Below are 22,336 nucleotides of genomic sequence, written 5' to 3'. Positions count from 1 at the left end.
TCATCCCCACTGTATATCCCTCTCTCTGCTCAGAACAGTCTCCACCTTCCTCACTGACCTGCACAGTTCCATGGTTACTCCTCACCTCCTCCACTGGCTGCAGTGGCCAGTATTTTCAGCTTAAAGTATGCTGTGAGTATAAGTATGCATGTTCTAGTAAATAGCACACTTCACTCAAGGCAAGACACAAAACTTGGCATAACTGCTACTAGCAGATCAAATGCTACACTGGGTTGACTGTACAATTAGGCTTATGGTTGGTCCTGGGATTAAAAGAAGCACTCCTGCTCCTTGCTGGACTTCACTGCTGTGACTTAATGCTGGTAACCAGCTACAGGTAATTCCTTGCTTATTTTGTCTTAGCTGTATTTTTACCTTCTGTTTTTCCTTTTAGTCACTGTTTTAAAAGTAGACTACTGAAGAGTTCTGCCCCAAACTGTTCAAACACAAATCTTTATTTCCTTTGAATATAACAAAGCAGAAGACCCAATAGTGAGATCTGACTGCCTATCAAGAACTTGCTTCTTATCTGTCAGCTCTCTAAGGGTGCAAAAATGAGTTTCTGAATTTTGTAAGGAAACGTTTACTTACGTGTCCTTGGTTTTTACCAGGGTTCTTTTCCCCAAGGCTAAAACTTCTCAACATCTGTGGACAGATACATTTAGCATGATATGTACAAGTCATCCATGAAAGTCATGTGCTTTTCAATTAGGTTTCCTAAGTTTCTATGTCAAAAGTATTGCTTGTACAATTTTAAGACCAGAGCAGTCCAGACTGAACTGTATCACCAACAAACTTGTAATACTATGGGTCTATTGATGGGCACCTGGCCATCTTACACCAACTAAAAATACGACCCGCAGCTTTAATCCTAAACACTTGAACAATCTCTTTGAACGTCAATGTATTATAGATAACACTGCAGTTGGAAGCAGAGATGTCAGTGGATTTTGTAACACTTCAGTCTGACGCATGCTGGTGACATTGTGCCTTCTGCTTCCTAACCCTGGAAAGCCAAGAGCTGCACCTATTGTGTTACATACACACACTCACTGGAAGATCAGAAACTCCTGAGTATGTCCTTAATATCAGTTTTCCTGATGGTATAGTCATAGCAGTGTTACGAAAAGAAATGATCACTGTTCCACCGTGCTGGTGACTGACATGCAAAAGAAAAGGGGAGAGTGACTGTTCACTGCAGCTTGAGCTTCCATGCTTTGCTGTTCAGCTCAGGATTTCTTAGGCAGGCAGCATTTAACTCTGTCCCTCTGGAAACCAAATATGCTAGAGTAATTCAGTCATGGAGTACACAGGTTTGGTTTAACAGCCAACAGCGGAGCAGAGCCAGTCAAGCACTCTTGAGTCTCCACAGCAACATGATTTATCCCAGACAAATCGTACTTGGAATAACTGATTTTGCAATTTTTTTTTTTTTCAGCAAAATGTTATTTCTGTTAGCACAATTTAAGAGCACACATTTGCATATACATTGTCTACTGGTCAATGAACTGATAACACAATGTTATCTGACTGAATGGCTTCCAGAGAAGAATAAAGCTTTTCTATGTGAACGTCTGAGCCTCCCCTACCAACGATGGGATTTCCAAGGTACCCTTGATAAACTGGACTAGAGAACCTATTTTAAACTCCTATAAAAAAAGCAGTGAAAGCTTTTTGGATGTGTTCATCACCTCCTTGCTAGTGCCACTATGTGCAGGGCTCACTTATACCAATAGCTGTTAGAACCTGCCTTATCCATAACTGCCCATGATCTGTAGCATGGAAACGGAAATCAAGTCTTCTCATAAGGGATTTGTTCTAAAAGACTGTTGATTTTGCTGAGGGGAATAATTTCCATTAAAAATGTGCTAAAAAGCAATCTGCAGATACATGTTAAAGGGGGAATATTGAGACAATCAAACCAATGGGTTTTTTTCATGGGCTTAGACCAGGAGCGAGCAACATGTGGCTCTTGAGCCATATGCACCTCTTGAGCTGTTCAAGTAAGCTTTCCATGCCAGGGCTAAATCACATCGCAGAAAGAGGAGTAATGGGCCATGCTGGCACAGGGACTGTGGGTATAATCAGACCCTCCTGCTAATAACAAGTACCAAGCCAGAAGGGGCTAATGAAGCTGATATCACTGGGTGACCTTGAAAGACTATGTGTATAGCCCCACTAATTCCCAGAACAGGATCCATGATGAGCCATTGTCATCTCCCGTCTGTGAATTGCTCTTCAATCACTTCTCCCATTGATTCACCATGTGTGCTATGGTTTACAGCCATATGAAAACACACAGGATTGGCCACCCTTGTGCTACCCTGCAACCACTATTTGATATTTTAAGTGGAGAAGAGGTTTTAAAAAAATACCTGTAACAAAGGTAAATAATTATGCAAAAGCAAAAAAATCCTCTGCTGCTTCCCAGTGCTGGACATTTGGAGCATGCATGATGTTTTAATATCCTATATAGTTATTAACTGGAATAGAGTCATGATTGCTTGGTATTTTTTTTTTTAATTTTAATTTCAAAAGGAATGTAACTTTCATGCCATCTGAATGGCAGATATTTTTTATTTTGTAAATGATTTATTTTTTTTAATTATTTTCCATTTTTTTCTTTTATTATGGATGTTCCTTCGATCAAAAGATTCTTAGCACTGAGAGGGGAAGAATGGTACACAGGACTTAGGCAAATTATGACATTTAACATTACAAACAACAATGCAGAACGGTACCCACCCATGAGTTATTATCTCTTTTCTTTCATTAAAACAAACCTCATCAGTGACATAGTGCAGTGTGTACATAGACCCAACTGATGGTGAATTCTCTGTAAAGAGGTGGAAAGGCAAGAAGGAACATACAAAGGTTTTCACAACTCTTCATTTCAATGAAGAAGACAGTCAAACTTCAGCAAGTAAAAGCAGGTAAAAATTATTTCAGTGCTTGAACTCTTAAGAAAATGTCCAATCTTGGAATCAGGCTTTTTTCGATTGTTTGTTTTAAAGTTCAAAAAAAGTTTATTTTCCAAAAATATTTGGTGGAATGTATTTTAACAGGCTTGGATTTTTTGTCTTTCAGTTTTTAAAGAGAATTATGTTTCTGTTCTTAGTATTTTTGTGAAGTGATGGGGCAATTTCTGCAAAACCAGGAGCACAACATAGTCACCTTGATGGGGAAAGAGTGGATTGACTCACCTCAAAATTGTTGGGGTGCTTTTTTCCCCTCCAAATGTCACTTTAAGAAGGACTTCATGATTGTTGGCTTCAAAGTCTTTTTTGTTAAAATCAGGAATCGTACAATTGTACAGAAATTTCACATTTCCACCATCTCTGGAGTCTGGTTAATAAGCACCGTTCCCTGGTATTACCATTAGGATCAATAGTCTTGCAACACTTGCTTTACTCCTTGGTTCTCATACAGTCTCTACCTGATTATACACAGAAGGGGATACCCTGAAGTCTCTTCACCTTGACCCATACGGAGTCTTTTCTTAGGCGTTAACTACAATACTGATGCTGTGCAACCTTACAGTAAAGGATAATGATTTCAGGACTTCCAAACTGATTGATATCTCAATCCATGCAATAATTTTAAAAGCCCAGTCATTGTCAAGAAAGTAACTGAGCAGAATTTGTCTTTAAAATTGATCTTTTAAAATCTGGGATAGTTTCCCTATGTAATGAAATTTAAAAGAACAAAAATCCAAACACAAGCATCAAAAAAACTGCACAGCATCAGGGACATATTTTTCCAGAAAAATGCGCTTGTAATTTGTCTTTTGTGCAGCAGGGAGTTGCCACTGCCATGCTGTGGTCTCAGGTGTTCATGTGGTTCTGTGCAGGCAGTTGCTTTTTGTGCCGTTGATCAAAATGTTTCCATTGTGATGACCCTCATTTTATCTACTCAGAGGAATTTATCATACACAGGATTTGGTGAGGCCCTGAACTGGGAAAAAAAAAAAAGCGTACAGACAAGCTGTCGAGGCCACACAGACCCCTTAACGATTTCTTGCCCTTGCATCATTTTGTGCTACACTTAGTGTAGCTTTTTTTCATGAGATTATGTGCACACATCACACCCTGTCCACTTAAAATATCACTCTTAGTTACCAAATCAAACTTCTATTATTGGCTACCCCTTGCTTTAATTGGAAGAACAACTCTGAAAATATGATTATGAAGAACAAAAGAAGAACAGGGTATCGATATATTTTTTTCTAAAGAAAACTCACATTTCTAAAGAACATGAAGTCCTGCTGGACCCAGTAAAGATAACAAAAACTTGCCAGAATTTCACCCAGGGAAAGATAATATGTACTTACATTGAACAAAGTTCCAGGACTGTTGTTTGTGATGCCCCTCATCCAGCACTGTAATTTGTAAGTGAATCAGCCTAAAATTTGGGAGGCCATTGGAAATTTCTAGCTATATTATTACTCTAGAAATATTATATTCTGTGTGATATGTTAGTATTGCTAGATAGCCTGGGTAGACCAACCTGGCCCAGGTCTCATTGATTTTAATAACACTGTGCCATTTTATATTAACTGAGCAACTGAGCCAGAGGCTGTGATTTTTCTCATGCTTTTTTCTTTCCTCTTCTTAATAAACAACAGAAAAGGATGATATCCTAGTTCTTCACACAGAACAGCAAAGCTGAGGGCTGTTAAGCATATTTGCTAAAGAACAACAACCAAAGACCATGTGTAAAAAGAATATATGTGGCTGTTCCTGACACATTTAGTAATGACATATTTTATCATAGCAGACATGGTATCATTTAAACATTGAAAAGCTATGATGATATTTATACTATGCTCAAGGTGCAGTGAGGGGCAATGAACCCATGATTAAAATGCAACAAAAACATAATTAAAAAACACTCTTGATAAAATTCAAACAAATAAAACTAGTCACCAAAAGAGAAGGGAGAATAAAAGGATCAGCTGAGGCTGAACAGGCAATAATTGTGAGGTGTCTCAGAGACTGGTATATTCAAGGAAAAAAAAACCAAAGAAACCCATCTTGACACTGTAGAGGAGGAAAGAAAATCTCTCCTTGAGCACTCCTGACTGAAGTGGGTAGTGGCAGAGCTTAACAGGGTAATTAAAAGTAGCGCTGCGGGGGGCACAGATGTGAAGCCTTTAAAAGACAAGTGCAGCCAGCCTTGCAGTGCCCTGCAGGGAGCACCCCCCATCCCCAGGGTTGTATCTCACCTTTCTGTGTATACGAACCCTGCTGCACTGTAAGGACAAGGTCTGAGCTAGTTTTCCTCAGCAGCAATGGACATGCGCAGCAGTCCTACCCAACTATGTTTGCACTGTGGTGCAGCCATGAGACTAATAAGGCATCTCTCCGAGTCTTCCAGGTGCTTTCCAGGTAACACATCCAAGTCACAGGTTTCCCCTCCAGCCATGGGGCTAAGATCCTATCCTTCTAAAATCCTCTGCAGAACTCAACTCATGCAACATCCTGGCTTTGCCTTGTCACAAACTGCTTTATCCCACAGAAAACAGTTGTTAAGGTTGATTTAAAGATCATTTTCACAGCCCTTCAGATTTATCCCTGTGCCACCCATTCCCTTCTCCTGCATCCCACTGGTTTTTCCCTCCTTCACTATTGCATCCAGTAACATCTAATTGTTTGTATTTTCAAAGCCTGCTTGTCTCCTGGCCATCTCATGGCCATTAAAGTGACAAAATGTCTTTTTTTGATCAGTTCATCAAGCCAGTCTCCATCACCTACTGGGGCTTGATTTTAGGCACGCTTGCTATTCTTTCCATGCTTAGGAGGAATTCCCTATGAACAGAGCTGTTTCATTACCTTCCTTTAAATCTGTGCTTATAACTCTCTTTTGCTCTGATCCCTATGAAAACAATTGCAATAATTAAGCTTCTGATATGCTAAAACCCTGTCTATGATGCTAGCCAGTATTTTTTATTATATTTTCTGCTCACTCATCCTTTACATTTTTCATCTGATACATGGCTTGTAAGCTTTGAGACAAGGACTTAATTTTGTTCTGCTTGTACAGCTCATAATACAGTAACTACCAGGTCTTTGTCTGGTCCAAGTCTAGATCTTCTAGGTATTACTGCAGCAGAAGTCGTAATAACAGCAGCAATACAATATAAAGGAAATCTACCTGGAAGTAAAAACAACCAAAACTTGTGCAACTGCATCTTCTGCCCTGTGTTCACGGAAGTGTTTGCAAAAGGCATAGTTACTGGAAGGTAATTGAAAAACTACCAGGCAATTCACTGTAGGAAATTTGTAGCTATTTGAGAGGCCTGTCCTTTAAGCCTGTGACCACAAACCATTTGTGAAGCAGAAGAAAACCCAAACTGACTAGTGGGATCAATAGGAGAGAGAACGAAGTAAGACTTCATACATTAGTCTTATAAATAAGTCTCAGTTAAGTTGCCTGTGATTTGAATGAAGGCTGGGAATGCTTCCCATACTATCTACCCCATCAAGCCGTCCATAAAATCTTGCAAAATTATCTGAATATCAAAAAGTACTCAATCCTGCAACATGTTAGATCTTCTAAATGCAGTCCAATGGGCTACAAGACCATGCTAAAAAGTATTCACTGACTTACTGAATTCAGTGTTACTGAAACTTCCCATTTTTCTTCCCCAGAAAAAAATACAATACTGAGTTTTGAGATTCACAGTGGATGTGTCCTAGGCAGCAAGTGAGCAGAGTTTTTCTATACATTCATCCTGAAAAATAGCTAGCCTTTGATTATACATATACGCTTTGATTATGTGTATATGTTTATACACATATTTATATTTTACTTATAGCAGTGGGTGCTTTACCCATGAGTGTTTCAGGGCATCAACACCATTTCTTTAGTGTTCTAGCCACTGTGGCGATACTGAGAAGATGAGGTGATGCCTTGGAAACAACTCCAGTGTTTTCCTTTCTGTGAAGTCAGTAAAAAGACAAACCATTCTAGCTTTGATTTTTATTTGAACTATTTCATACAACTCTCTCACTCGTAACGTCCCTGTTTATCCTCAATACACACTGCAGAGCATGAAGTTAGATCCATAGATTAAACATGCTATCCATCAGCTGCCTGTAGTTGCGGATAATTATTTCAACTGCCATTTAAAAAAAAAAAAATCAGAATGGTGCCAAATTGAAAAATCTGTTCCTCACTTCTCCTGGTGCATGAGGTCCCTTGTTGGGTTATTGAAATTGCTAGGCTGTTCTCGTAGCCAAGGAAAAGAGAGAAGACAGATGGAGCCATGCATTTTTGTAAAAACTCTTAAGAACTGTCCTCGTGACAACCCCTTCTCTGTCTCCAAGGCAGTGGGTAAATCTTGTTATGTGTCCTGCTCTATACTAAAGATATTCCAAGCAATGCCTGACAATTCTGGCATGTTTTCTGTAGGGATTTACTTGTACTGCATCGTTAAAGAAAGATATTTTTCATATGATCAGCTCAATGCCCCCCATGAAACAAAACAAAACCAAAAATCCAAACATTTATATTTTATATATGTATATGCATATATGTTATATATATATATATAAAAATACATATATATATATAAATGCTAATGTCCTGATGGAAGGTTAAACTAAGTATTTATTTGAGAAAAGATGCCTGCATTTTAATTGTTGTGGTAATATATTTAAATCGTGCATGGGCTAAAAATCCTGAGGCAATGCAGATCACTTTCTAATATGTCCCGGGTGTTAGAAATGCAATGCACTTAATTTCACACAGAAGCAAATCCCATTCAGAAGACCTATACAAGAAGCAAGGCTGCTTTGACTCTGCATTTTAAATCATCTAAATATTTTCTTTTGCTTTGCCTTTGCTCAAAAGAAAAAAGGTGCCCAGTGTAAAGGCATTTCAGCACAACCCTTCCTATTTTCAAGTTCATTTATTTCCCTCTACCTTTCTGACTTCTTATTAACCTATTGTTCTCTCTGCTCCCCAGTGTCTCAAAATCTTAGTTTCCTCTGTATATGACGTTGAGAACTCTCTAAATATTTTGTGTGTACAGGCATGAATGCATGGGGAAGAGATGGGAAAAACAGCTTTTCAAATACCCCATCTCCATATCTAAAAAGATCACATGCACACACACACACACACACACAGAGCTCTCAAGTAAATGGAAATGATGTATTACCATATTTTCAATTTCTATAACACCTCCTAACAAGTGATTTACAAATAACAGTGAATTCATAACACTGATGAGAGGTAGAGAAATATAAATAACCTTACTGAAAGATGGGAGAGGTTGTTCAAGATGGCCTTATTTTTAGAGGTATTGAACATACACAGCTGTCTTTAACTTCAAGAAGAAAATGGAAGGTGTTCATCACCTTGGCAAAAGGGATTTAAATCCTTGGCCCCTTCTGCCTAAGATTTAAGTGTCTAATTTTCTCAAGCTCAAGTGCAATATAGGCTTGAAGTAGGAACCCCTGAAAAAGTTATTTGCCTATGTTACACAGAAGATTGGATGAGATGATCATAAAAGTGATCCAAACTTAATGTCTATGAACTTTGAAGATAGTGGCATAGGTAATATTTCTGCAGTAAATCCTCAGTAGGATCAGGAATAGAGCCCAGGTCCTCTGACGGCCATTATTTTTCCTGCTTTTATCATTTGTGCTTGTTCTTTTCAAATATGTCAAAAAATCTTGAATTAATAAAACAATGAATTGATAAAACAAGTAGGTGCATTACATTGTCAATATTATCCACATTATAGTTTTAAAAGTCTATGTAGTAGCGTATGACATATGATTCAATAATAAAGTCACTTACTGTATCCTGTCTTTAAAATAGACTAATTTTGGCAAAAAGTACTTTAGTACTTTAGTTTTTACCAGTTTATTGTTCTATATCACAGCACAATGCTCTGCTTTCAAGAGAGAGAGGACAGAACTGATTATACAACTGCATTAGAACACATTGTCCTTGGGAATCAAATTTGCTGAGTAAGTTATAAATGTGAATTTCTCTTCTTTTGCCTGTTATTTGACAGAGAACCAAAGAAAAGAAAAAAAAACCACTTACTTTTTATGTTTTTGTCTCTGTGGTATTTCGGGAAAAAAAACAACTTATTGTTCAAGCTTCTATTGGTTTTTTTTTTCATGTATCATTTAGGTTCTAAATATACACCAGTACTTAATAAAATGATAATAAATCAATGCTAAAGCTGTTAAAGGAAGAGCACATAAATGTGAGATAATTTAAAGATATGTTTGTTATCCATGCATGACAAAGACACAAAAAACTGAGTATCAATCATGAGAAAAACAACCGTGCTCCTCCTTTTGTCTCAAAATCTCTATGGTCACTTGGTTAGAAATGGTTTATGCTTTCTCCTTTGCTTTGATTTATAAGCAAGTCATTGTTCAATCTAATTGTGTCCAATACATCACCAGAACACATTGCATCTTGGCATTTCACCATTTAGAGCTTCATAGAAAAATTGATACTAATAAAAGGCCTTTGTTTCCCTCCTCTCTCCCTCCCTCCCCACAAAGATGTCTATGAAATCAGATCATTCCATGTACATCAGTGAATCAATAAAGGCAATAAATCAATGTAATTTATTAAAAGTTACAATATGCTGGACTACTACATAGTTTTATCCAAGTGAGCTCTTATCATCTTAGGTCTGCATGTGAAAAGACACTTGTGGAATCCCTGCAAAGCAGAAGTCCAGTAACTTGTTTTAAAACTCATTAAAAATCAAAACTTGGAAAGTCTCAGTGCAATTTATGACCCAGTTGGTACAAAATCTAACACACTGGCATAATGCAATCTAGACAATCCCCTAAGTATTATGTTATGGCAAGAAATATCCTGTAACAACACCATGGGAAGAAATGGAGAACAAAGGAAAATAGACTTTCTTGTGCCAGTGAGACATCACTAGGTTTATGCCTTCAGTTAAATAAATGGAAATTATTCTGTGGTGCTTTCACTCATTTGTGGACTGTCACTTTCTCTGAAAAAGAGGGGCATTGGCACCATGGTACCATGGACCTGTGCATCCTTTCTCATTTGTTGATGTAAGATGAGATGTAAGAGAGAAATATTCAAAAAAAGCAGATAGCAGAGAGGAGCAGGGTGTGAGGTTGGCATTATACTAAGGCTGTGGCAATCCTCCTGCTCCCTCTCATCTCATCCATTGGGACATTGGACCATGCTGTGAGAAGTACCACCCCTCCCAAAGCTCACGTGCTCAAGACAGAAGCCCATTTCAGGATATGCACTGAGGAGGTGTTTGGCTTCCACTGTGTTTGCAGAATAGTCCCAGAAAGTGTTGGCTCAACTGTAGACCACATGGCTGGGGAAAGTGAATATCTTTGTGCTTTGCATTTTAGGAATGGTGGGTAGTCACCCCCATCCAGTTGCTGAGTCTGACTTCAAATGGGGAGAACATCCAGCTGCTCCTCTTTCCCCTATTCACGGGAAACTTAATCTACTTCTGAGAATTCCTTAATATTTATAATCTATTCATTGAAGATTTACTGGGTGGGATTTGCCTGCTGTGAGAGGTAAAAGAAAGACCAAGGAAATGATTCAGTATCCTCACAGCATCATCACCCTTCAGACTAGGATGCAGTTGAATTTCTGAACGACCTATTTATCAGTAAAGTGTCAGTAGGAATTGATGAAACCTTAAAAGCCACAGTTAAGCAGCATGCAGCATAAGGATGGAGAGCAGGAGGAGCTCTGTGCATTGTGCTATTAAGAAGAAAGCACGCTACGAGCAGTAGTCATCCTTTTTAATTCAGATAACACCTGTGAGGAATATTTAAATCACATTTAGTCTGAGATTAAAAAAAGAGAAAAAATTTGACTTAATAAGAAGGCACCATGAGACACCATGGTGAGAACAGACCAAAATAGACTTGTGACACAAAACCCTTTTTGAAGCATCACTCTATGCAGTGGTATATTATCAACAGAGCAGATGAATAACTAAAACCCAGTCTTGCTGGTTTCATTGAAAATCTGGGTTGATTTTGTTACATTAAAGACTATTATTATGGCAGCAAAGGTCTAATTTTTACCTCACTATTAAAATTCATTGTAATAATTACTATGGCCCCATCAATGATAATGAATATTGTCTGCGTGTGTGCACCCATGCACGCCCAATGTGATATGCAATTTTTAATACACATTGTGGAGTCTTACCCCTTGCCCCTGCCTGCAAAGCCCAGTGTAACTATTAGTTTTTGCTTCCCACTCCTCCTTGCATTTGAGATTACTTGAATTTCCTCACAGTTTATTCTGAATGCAGTAAGGATTGTGTATCTTATACAGTCCTCACAGCTCAGTAAATCCGCAGAAAAAAGATGGTAAAAGAAGAGGAAAACAATGTAAATGTACAGATAATTGAGTCTTGTTATCAGTATCTTATGTGTCATCACATAGTGAATGTGCAATCTCCTGCACTAGGTAAGCACAGGGTTTTAAAAGAATTTACATTATAAGGAGTGAGGTTTAGAGTTGTTATTAGTAAGTGCTCCATCTGAAACAGCACTTTGTAACAGCAGCTACAGCCGTGTATATGTACATCAGACATACACACATAAAAATGCATATATATGTCATAAATGTATACATACACACAGCGATATTTACAGAAATTCACATTGTTGACATTTAAATACCTCTCTCTTCACCAGAGCTCCATCTGTAACAAAAGTGATTTTTCTGTGCGCATTATTAATGAGCTTAATCCCATAATTACTTCAGTTACATGCAGAGCTCTGAGAACTTGGGAAAACTTGCTTGGCAAGCAAGCTCCCAAAAAAGAATTGGCTCTCCAGATTGAATGAACTCCATGAGCCCAGGGTGGTGAGCATCACTGGAGAAATGCAGGGGGGAAATTGCAGCTAGCAGGAAGGGAAAGAAACTGCTCACCAAGGAAAAGACGATAAAAATCAGAGCAATGAGAAGAAAAACAAACATGTTGTGTCTTAATTCTGTTGTTGGCTTTCTCCCTGGAAGACCCCCTACCCCTGTCCTTAGAAAAGCCAGTTGTATGTGGCAGGAGCACTGCAGATGGAGCAGTAATAGCACACACGTGGTGTTATCTGCTTAGGAGAGAACAGCCCACTGGGCAGAATTGTTCTCACATGGTGGAAGGAGAAACTTGTGAGGTAATTATTGAAATAAAGACAAAACTCATGAGTTCATTTCAGGAACAGCTCATTTTTCAGCGGGTAATGCAGCACAGCCACAGATATTGGTATCAATTGTTTATACAGGGGCTGGTGAGGCAGCAGTGCCAGGCTTTTGGCAGGTAGTGGCAACCACTATGGATTTAAAACAAAAAATGCAACAGAAGAAAACTAAAACCAGGGTGATAGAACAGGAGAGTTTTGTCAACTTTGTCAATCATAATCTTCCAGCATCATGTCAGGCCCTGAGTCTATGGTTTAGCCTTTCTGGTTTTCTTGTCTTTCCTGGTTCACAGTCATTATCTTGCTAAATAACTGAGATGATTAAAAAAAATAATAACAAAAACAACAAAACACTAGAGAGAGAGAAGAAAGGCAAATGTCTGTTTTTGGAGTCATCACATGAATAGGTATAGCTCACTGTTTAGATCTCTAAACACATGCCAGCAGTGTCAAACCCTGGGCCAGGGAGTGTAACTTACTGAAGACTTGCTTTTAGTAGCTACCTTTTGAGACCTCTGAGAGAAGCCACATCACATGGGGCCACAGGTCATGGGTATAAAATTATTCTTATTCCCTGACTATGCATGAATCCACATGACATGACTTACTATGCTCAGTATTGTCTAGATCAGCGCTGCTTTTTTTTTCCCCCTAAACTAAAAGATCATTTAGTATTTAAAAAAAAAAACAAACCAAAAAAAACCCCCAACAGATGCATACACCATCTTTTATGGTTTTCTTTTAGTCTGATTTTTAATTGACTAGTTTCTGAATCCTTATTTGTTGTTTGTATTTTCTTTCTTTCTTGTTGGTTTTGGTTTGGGGTTTTTTTGGTGTGGTTTTGTTGTTGTTGTTCACTTGCTTACCCAGATATGTGGGAATACAAATATGGGTCTTACAAAAGTAAAGTTTTAATGCCATTTTTTAGACGCACATTTTTCAGATCTTATGTCTTATGAACTGACAGTGGTCTACAAGACACACATTGAGAAACACTAATGAATGGCAGCTGCCTGAGAACAAAGAATTCTCTTATCTCCATAAAGAAGTGAATCAATCCAAGTCAGAAAAGACTTAGGGAAGACTTTGAGGTATATGTAGCCTGGGACACAGTGTGGAAAACTTGTGGTATCTTGTAATAATAAAAGATGTCCTAAGAGATGGCAATTGTCCAATAGCAAGCATGGTCAGTTCATGACTTTTGTGGCAGTGTCAGATGAAACCGATCAGGCAACTACTCCCACTAGAAATGTGCTAGCAGAGTAGAAAAAGTCATCTTCTACCCAGATCACCTCCTGAGCATGTGATATGCTCCACACAACAGCCCCAGAGGATGTGCTTGTGGAATGCAGTTCAGGAAATCCATCAGCTTGTGTTTCCATTCAAACACAAGGAGTAAAGAGGTGAAGTGATTATAACCGAAATAAAGAAGGAAGACAATCTTTGGTAAATGGAGAGATAGGAAGTGCATTCTCTAGCAGTGGTTAAGTTTTATTCTGAAAATATGTTTCATCCTTGACACAGTATTCTATTTGTGTGGGAAAGGGAAGATGGTCCATAAAAAGCTTCTGGAGTTATCTAAGGTTTTCTTCCCAATAGGCTATTTTCTTCAAAAACTTTCTGCTTATCACTATGTAGTCTATTATAAAAGTATATATTTCTTCTTCACAGCAATTTTATGAGCTCCAGAAATAAGGGAAAAAGATACTGCTCTGAATTTCTCCTTTTACAATTTTCAGATGTTCAACACTCAAAAGAGCTGTTTAGTGCCTCCACTTCTTTAGCTCACCTGTGGCAATGCGGAATGGAATCACATCACAACTACCCCTTCTTTTGCACTCATTTGTGCTGAAACTGGAGAATCTGACCCTCACCAGCAGAGCAGTATCTGAAGGAAGAGGATTGTTTTGCCTGTACCCCACTGAAGATTATTTTTTCCCCATTCTAGAGAGTCAAGTTCACTAAGAATCTCCATGCTATTGCTTACGAAATCTTCTGCTAATCATGTAATTTCTTTCATCCCCTTAAACACAGAACTTTGCCTAATCTGTATACACTGATATCTGTATTAAACATGTAGGTCACAACTTTCAATATGTGAGTTCATTTCAAGACACACCTTTGTAGGGTGTCATTAAGCACATATAGATACCAGTGACCTTGTCAGATCTCCAGATCTCCAGAAATTTGCTGAGACTTTTGATATAAAAAGAGAGCCTTACACAGGAGAATCCACTTCCCACAATAACTGCTCTTGCTGTACTTTTAAAATGAAGCACTCAAGGTAAATACACTTCTTGGGAGATAAGCTGCCTTGAATTGTCTTGCATTATCCATGGCGTAAGAGAACATGCACCAACTATGACCTGTAGGTCAGTGCCTTGGCTCTGAATTTAGCGAGATCAGCCCAGGTTCTCCAGTCCTATCACACTCCTCAGAATCCCATCAAAAACACAAGTCTTGAGGTTTTCAGGAACTTTCTTGTGAAAAGAGATACACAACAATTTTGCAGAGTATTCTGTAGTAAAATATTTGTTCCAAAAGACATAAAGAATAAGCAAGCACGCAGCATTCAGAAAACAGATACCTGAATGAACATGAAGTCTCTAAGTCTTTATTTTTTTTCTGTAAATTCATCTGTTCACTTATGTGGCATTCCACCCATCTTGCAATAGCTCCTCTCAGTTAGAGAAAATAACTAAAAATTAAGACCAGATGCCTAGTTTAAAAGAAAAACATTCCAGCCTCTGTAAGAATAACAAACACCGATAACAACCAAAATCTAAAGGCAGATTCCCAAGTCTCATTTTCCTTATCTCAGCCTGCATTTAAGGTACCCTCACAGGAAAGCCATTCTTTTCTCTGGTGTCCATAATTTTTTTCTTTGTAATTTTCCTCTCACTTAGATTTACCAAGAAAGCCATTTGAAAGTCCTTAATGTTAGGGGCTGCTGAATCCAGCAGGCCCAGAGAGTCAAGGCTGCTATACCTCAAGCTTGATCTCCAGGTCAAGTGAGAATCAAAGCTCAGCATATATTCCTACTAGGCACATGCACACAAACACACTTATTTAACACATATGCACATACATACACAGCTGCCCACACAGATCAGCACATAGGGACACATTCAGCACCAGCAGCCTCATCCTATTCCGCTCTCTGGTTGAGCAAGATGAAGGTCTGTAGTAGGAATTTATATACACAACATGCACGCAATGTAAATCCCTACAGCAGCCAGGCTCAGGCATTGAATCTGCCCAGTAGCTGTGCTTAGGTCCCAGTCTCCTCAGTTGCAGCAGCTGGATACATGAGCCCTAAGATCACAGATGCACTTCAGCTGCTGGTACACACACCCTTGCGTGCACTGACACATACGCACTACAGGCCTGTCCAATAACAGATTTGACACACAGTTCATCCTGTTGGTCATGGATCCTAGCTCTCCCCAGTTGCCTCTTGCACAAAGACATGTGCACGCACACACACAGAGACACACACACGCGCGCACGCATGCATGCATCTCAGGCCACCCCCAGACCCCAGGGAACCTGTCAGCTGGCCAGGATTCCCCTGGCCCCTCCAACAGCCAACTGCTTCTGTGGTCTCACCCTTAGAGAGACACACACCTCCCTGGCTCCCAGGAAACTTCACCTACTCACTGGCTGCTGAGGCTTGATGTTTGCCAGTGCCCGCACAGTGGCGTGAATACCCCCTCTCACTCCAGATGCTGGCACTGTAATCCACTCGCTCCCATCTCCCCAGTTGCTGGCAACACAGATACATGGGCCCTCTGATCTGTCTTCTGACTCCAGTTGCTGGCACTGGTTTTTCCCCCCCCCCCCCCGCCCCCCAAGCACCACTGTGCTTCTTTGGTCTTTGTGAAGATGAGCCTTTGATCAGCTGATGGCTCCTGTGGTGGGCTTGGGAGTAGCTGGAGTAGGGTGTTACTGGGCTCTCCCATCTGCCATTGACCCTCTGTGGTCCTTTGAGTGTGTGAAGATGAGCCTCCTGCCACGTAACCTAAACAGTACGATGCTATTACAAAGATCACATTGATGAAGCACAGGCAATATGGCACCAATAACATCTGAGTAACATTACTTTCAGATGGTGGTATTTCAATAACAAAGGCTTAGGTATTACTTAGGAGCAACATCTGAACTGATAGTGACTCCTGTGTGATATCCTGTTTGCATCCTATAGCCACAAGCTATGTTGGCATGTGGCCAGATCACAACATGAGGATGGACAATATTCCATTACCACTCGAGAACATGTTAGGAGAAAATGTCTGATTTTGGTGGAAGCTACTATCACAGCACACAGCGTGGCTTGTAAATGTGGCTTTCTAAACACTGTTTGAACTTTTTTTTAGTCTGCAGTCCAAAAATATCCCTCAGAGATGGTTCGTTTCTTCCAGTGTGATATCTTTAAAAAGACTCAAGCTGAATCAGCATTTCAGCATAGACTGAAAGCAAAGAGAGGAGGAGCATGTCCTCCACAAGCATCCATCCTTTCACTTCCCTCTTTTTGGATTTGGTATATCAGAAAAGTCCCTCTGATGTGTTTCTATCAATTTTCCCAGGCATGCAAACACTCAAATGAGGATCTCAGCTCTTACACTTATGTTTGTATAAATAAATTAGTGCATTACGTATAAACAAAACTTCCTCCAGACAGAATGATCCTTAAAGGTTTCTGTCAGGTTTCAATGGGGCTTCATGACTGTATCATGAATCTGATGCTGAATTGTTCTGAAGACAGTTTTTCACTTAGTTATGGTCAGTAGAAAGACTCAGAGGTAAATAAATCTCTTTTACTACATCATAGGCAGGGTTTTACTGCATCATAGGTCTAGCTATTATAAAAATATGCTGTTGAACTTATTCCCAGTGACCATTCCAGTGGAAGAAAAATATATTTGTTGGAGGCAAGATATTGATAAGGAGCAGCAGATGACAGCAAAACCACCAATCACACAGCCAACCATGTATAATCACAGGGCTCACTAAAGGAGATGTATCTTCAGGTGGTGCAGGATACCATGACTTCCCTAACCTCAATAAAGCTGATCAACAACAGCAGTGAACCTGACTCAACATGACACAATATGATCAATCATCTTTTGACTGATGAACTTACAAGAAAAGCAGGTCTAGGTACACGTACAGTTATTATGGCATACAATATGTACTGTATAACACTTGCTAGAAAAGATACATAAATTTCTGTCATTCATCTCTAGTTAAACAAACAGATTATAATCTTGATTATTCTCTTTTGGAAAAAGTCTCTTTTTAAATGCTTTCCTTTGGCCTTTTTAAGTATGAGAGGGGACTTCTCCATTTGCTAAGGTATTTTGTATTATCACAGATTTTTTTCTTTACAAATAATACATTCAAACATATATCTAGCATTTCAAGCCTGTGTCTAATTCATTATCCCAGTTCATATAGTGATCAATGGCACATACACCAGAGGAAGTATGAAAATTCACAGCTGGTAGCTTTGTAAAACCATGGATACCAGAAAGCTCCTCCATTGCCGAGAAGTTACTTGCCATTCTTTTTTATTTTTTTCTTTTCTTGAAAGCAAATCTACAGGCAATTCACAAATGTTTTTCTCATCTACTATTCACATTAATAACATAGACTGCTTAATAATAAAAATCTATAATTACTCTTTACTACATCATAATTATTAGAACACAAACTGTCAGATTCATTCTTAATGAATGCCAGTGACTGGAAAAGATTTACAGAGATCATGAGTATTGTTCAGATATCACAGTTATAAGCACTGTAAAAGGACCTAAGCAGTTAGAGTATAAAAGGTCTTTATTATAACCACAAAATTTTCACCCTGATTAGAGTTTGTGGTATTGACTTCCACCATTTAATTTATCATACTTTGCTGAACAAGTGATATAATGGAAGTTCATTGGAACTCATATGCTCTCAGAAGTAGTTCTCAACAGCTATTTATTATTATGTAAACACAGATTCAGCTGTCCTAATTAGTGGTGACAGTACCTGAAAAGGTTCAGGTTCAATTGAGATTAGGATCCAAAATCAAGTGTTAATACTAACTGCTTGAAACTTCAAACTGGAAAGAAATGTAACTTGAAAGATCGTTGGTAGTGAGATTTTTCACACTTCTGCTTCTGTCCATGGCCAAAATTAACATTAAAACAGCTTTTCTCATAGTAGTTTGGCACTTCCAGCTCTGATCACAGGCAAAATATTGAAAGCAAAAAGTAATTTTTTAAACACTACAGATTCTTAAAAACGTTTCGTTTTAGCTCAAGAATAGAAATGTAAAGGCGTTTCTTTCTTTTCTTCTTTCTTTCTTATCTCTGTCTTTCTCTTTCCCTTTCTTTCTTGTTTTTTTCTCATTTGCTGTCTCTTCCCCCACGCCCCTCTCCCAAGTAGTGTTCTTATTCCTTTAACACTTCTAATAGTGGTTTTTTTAGCAATGCTACTACTGTAAAACTCACTTCATCAAAGTGTGTAGGTAAGTGTCTGAGATTAAATATGTAAATAATCTCATTGACCTTAAGGAAATATTCATACCCTTAAAGAAGAATATGTACCTTACTGAACAGGGCCTTACTTTGACTCTGCAATGAATTCTGTTAATAGCATTAATCCTTTTTAACTATCACTCCAATAGCAAATATCTTGATAAGTGCTAGTGTCATTTGGCTACCCTAGCACTTGCCTATTTCTTTTTTTTTTTTTGCCCTAGAGAACCTAGTAAAGTTTCTTGCACCTCCAGTCTGGAAAAACTTTCTCTTTTGGTCCCACCTTTGTCAGAAGATGGGATTAGGACCTCATTGTTACACACTGCAAGAATTTACTGAGCTCATGTAAATGCTGGTGAAAGCTTGTATGAAATTTCTCCAAGTGCCTTCAGGCAAAATTTGCAAGGCTACTTCTAGTAGAATAATTGTGTGGTCTGAAAAAGTCTGATTTACCCTAGAGCGACACAGGGGACATTCATACAAACTGCCCTGCCAGAGCAGTAGTGGAGTCAGTAACTTCTAGGAGGATGGCAGCTGAGGACAGAGATTTCTACAAACCAGTGCATTTGGATCTGGAAGAGGATATCTGTCCACATCCCTTTCACTTTTCTAAAATGACAAGACTAGGTGTCCTAACCTCAAAAGGATACAGTAAGAATATATTAAGAGCATAAAATTCTCTGACACTGTGAAAGCCACATGGGTACAAGATTTTAATCTTGTGCATGATTTTAATGATGTTCCCCAAAATTATTGACAACATTTAACCATATAATGTAGGAAGTCCTAATATGCTCTAAACGTCACTGCTGAAAATACAGTACTTAAAATTGAAACATAAAACCACTATAAATCTCTGATAAATATTTTTGACAAAATGTTTTTTATTAGAATATAGTGACTTGTGGGAAAAAGTACCAGACTGACAGCTCTGGAAATGTCTGTGTCTGTCCACACAAAAAAATGTACTGCACAGGGAGCAGGAATAAAAGCTTCAACAGCAATGTTCCTAAGCTCTGATCTGAAGGGACTACCATCAGCCCATTATAGTCCCCGGCTGGTGACAAGGGTGCCAATTAGTACTGCCAAGTGCAATGATGGCTTTTCTGATGTGGATGCCTCACTGCTGGAAACTGGAACCATGAAACTCATTTCCAATAACCCATTGAAGAGCCATCAGATGGTAACAACTTTTAGTCACACAGACTTAGACTGGCATTGTACTGACACTGCAGAAATAAAACACTCGACATCATATTACCAATCCCAGAGCAATCTGGCTTCCCCTCCATTGTACTTCTAGGGAAGACAGACCTTGCAGAGATTCACTGAGAAATCATAAAAAAGAATGTGACTGAAAGTCTGTCTTTCTCAGATCACCCAGTTCAATCCTCATTTTAATTAGCTTTGAATACTTATAAATGGTGTGAAGATGTAAGGAAGGGTAAAGAATGGTAGAGACGTGCTGAAATACAAAACCTTTCATCTCCATCTTACTATCTATTTGCATGTGATGTAAAGGTATTATTCAGCTTTCCGTTGGGCAATAACATGAACAAAACTGGTGACTTTAATCCAGTTTCTAAACAAATGATCACAGCCCTCAAGCCACATCATGAACATGCAATTGCCATCTTGGCAGAGTAGCTAGGGAAACTCAGTCTTTAAGAAGGACAAAGCACCCACCAGCCTTAGTGGTAACTGGACTGGAAAAGTCTTGAGACCCATCCACCTTACACTGTATGTAGTATTGCACCATTTCCAACCATATTATATTAGTCTTAATAGTAGAAAAAGGGATTTGGTTTCCTGGTGTTATGCTGAAAAGCTTTTCATGAAAAATAGATTATCATGTGTATGCGCGTATATCTAAATAAGTATATGTATTTGTGTGTGTTTCAAAGGTATATGACATAAAGAGAGATAATATATCTTTTGCACCATTCATATACACACATACATAAATCCTTAGAGGTAATAAATGCTGAGTGACTTCGTATGTGTCTTTCCCATTAATTTAGAGGAAGATGACCATTTGTGTATTTTAACAGGTATAAGCCTTCAACACTATGGTGATAGGCAGAATAAAAGCCTGAAGCATCTATGAGGGTTTTCTTTGGTTTAAACATGTACCTGTCACATAAACACTCATATTAAGCAATAGTGAAAAATGTTCTATGTATAATTGATTTTTTAATACTTCCCTATCAACTTTTAGTCAGATAATTAATTTATTTTTTTTTTAGCAGATAGGCTGCAGTACATGAAACCATTCAGTATTTACATTTTCAGGTTCCTTTCTCCCTGGGTATAACAAACTACAGTGTAAAGAATGTCTGTTCATTGCTGCAGATCACTTTCAGATGTCTTAAGTAACTGAACCATAAGAAATATACTCAGCTAAAGTAAGAGAAATTTTCTACATCACAGAGATTTAGGAACATAAATCATAGAATCATTTAAGTTGGAAAATACCTTTATGATCATGAGTTCAATGTTAAACCTAGCACTTGCAATTCCACAACTAAACCATGTCCCTAAATGCCACATCTACACGTCTTTTAAATATCTCCAGGGATGGTGCCTCAACCACCTCCCTGAGCAGCCTGTTCAAATGTTTGACAACTCGATTGGTGAAGAAAAGTCTCCTAATATCCAATCTAAACTTCTCCTGGCACAGCTTGAGGCCGTTTCCTTTCATCCTGTTGCTCTTATCTGGGTGAAGAGCCCCACCCCGACCTGCCTACAATCCCCTCAGGCAGCTGTAGAGAGCAATAAGGTCCCCCCTGAGCCTCCTTTTCTCCAGACTAAACACCTCCAGTTCCCTCAGCCGCTCCTCATCAGACCTGTGCCCCAGCCCCTTCCCCAGGCCTGTTATCATTCTCTGGACACGCTCCAGCCCTTCTACGTCCCTCTTGCAGTGAGGGGACCAACAATGAATACAGTGTTCCAGGTGCAGCCTCACCAGTGCCCAGCACAGGGGGATGATCACGGCCCTGGTCCTGCTGGCCACACTGTTTTGGACACAAGCCAGGATGCTGTTGGCCTTCTTGGCCACCTGGGCACACAGCTGGCTCATGTTCAGCTGGCTGTCACCCAGCACCCCCAGGTCCTTTTCCGCCAGGAAGTTTTCCAGCCATCCTGCCCCAGCCTGTAGCACTGCCTGGGGTTGCTGTGCCCCAGGTGCAGGGCCCAGCACTGAGCCTTGTTGAACCTCACACAACTGGCCTCAGCCCACCGATCCAGCCTGCCAAGATCCCCCTGCAGAGCCTGCCTGCCCTCCAGCAGATCAACACTCCCCAACAACTTGGTGTCGTCTGCAAACTGACGGAAGGTGCACTTGATCCCCTCATCCAGATTGTCAATAAAGATGTTAAACAGGACTGTCCCCAACACTGAGCCCTGGGGAACACCTCTTGTGACTGGCCAACAGCTGGATGTAACTCCATTCACCACCACTCTTTGGGCTCAGCCATCCAGCTTTTTTTTTACTGAGAGAAGGGAATGCCCAACCAAGCCATGAGCAGCCAGTCTCTCCAGGACAATGCTGTGGGAAAGGGTGTCAAAGGCTTTACTAAAGTCCAGTCAGACAACAACCACAGCCTTTCCTTCATCGGC

Source organism: Falco rusticolus, chromosome 6, assembly GCF_015220075.1.
Source record: "Falco rusticolus isolate bFalRus1 chromosome 6, bFalRus1.pri, whole genome shotgun sequence".
In the NCBI taxonomy this organism is placed as follows: domain Eukaryota; kingdom Metazoa; phylum Chordata; class Aves; order Falconiformes; family Falconidae; genus Falco; species Falco rusticolus.
Note: the sequence above shows the minus strand (reverse complement) of the source record.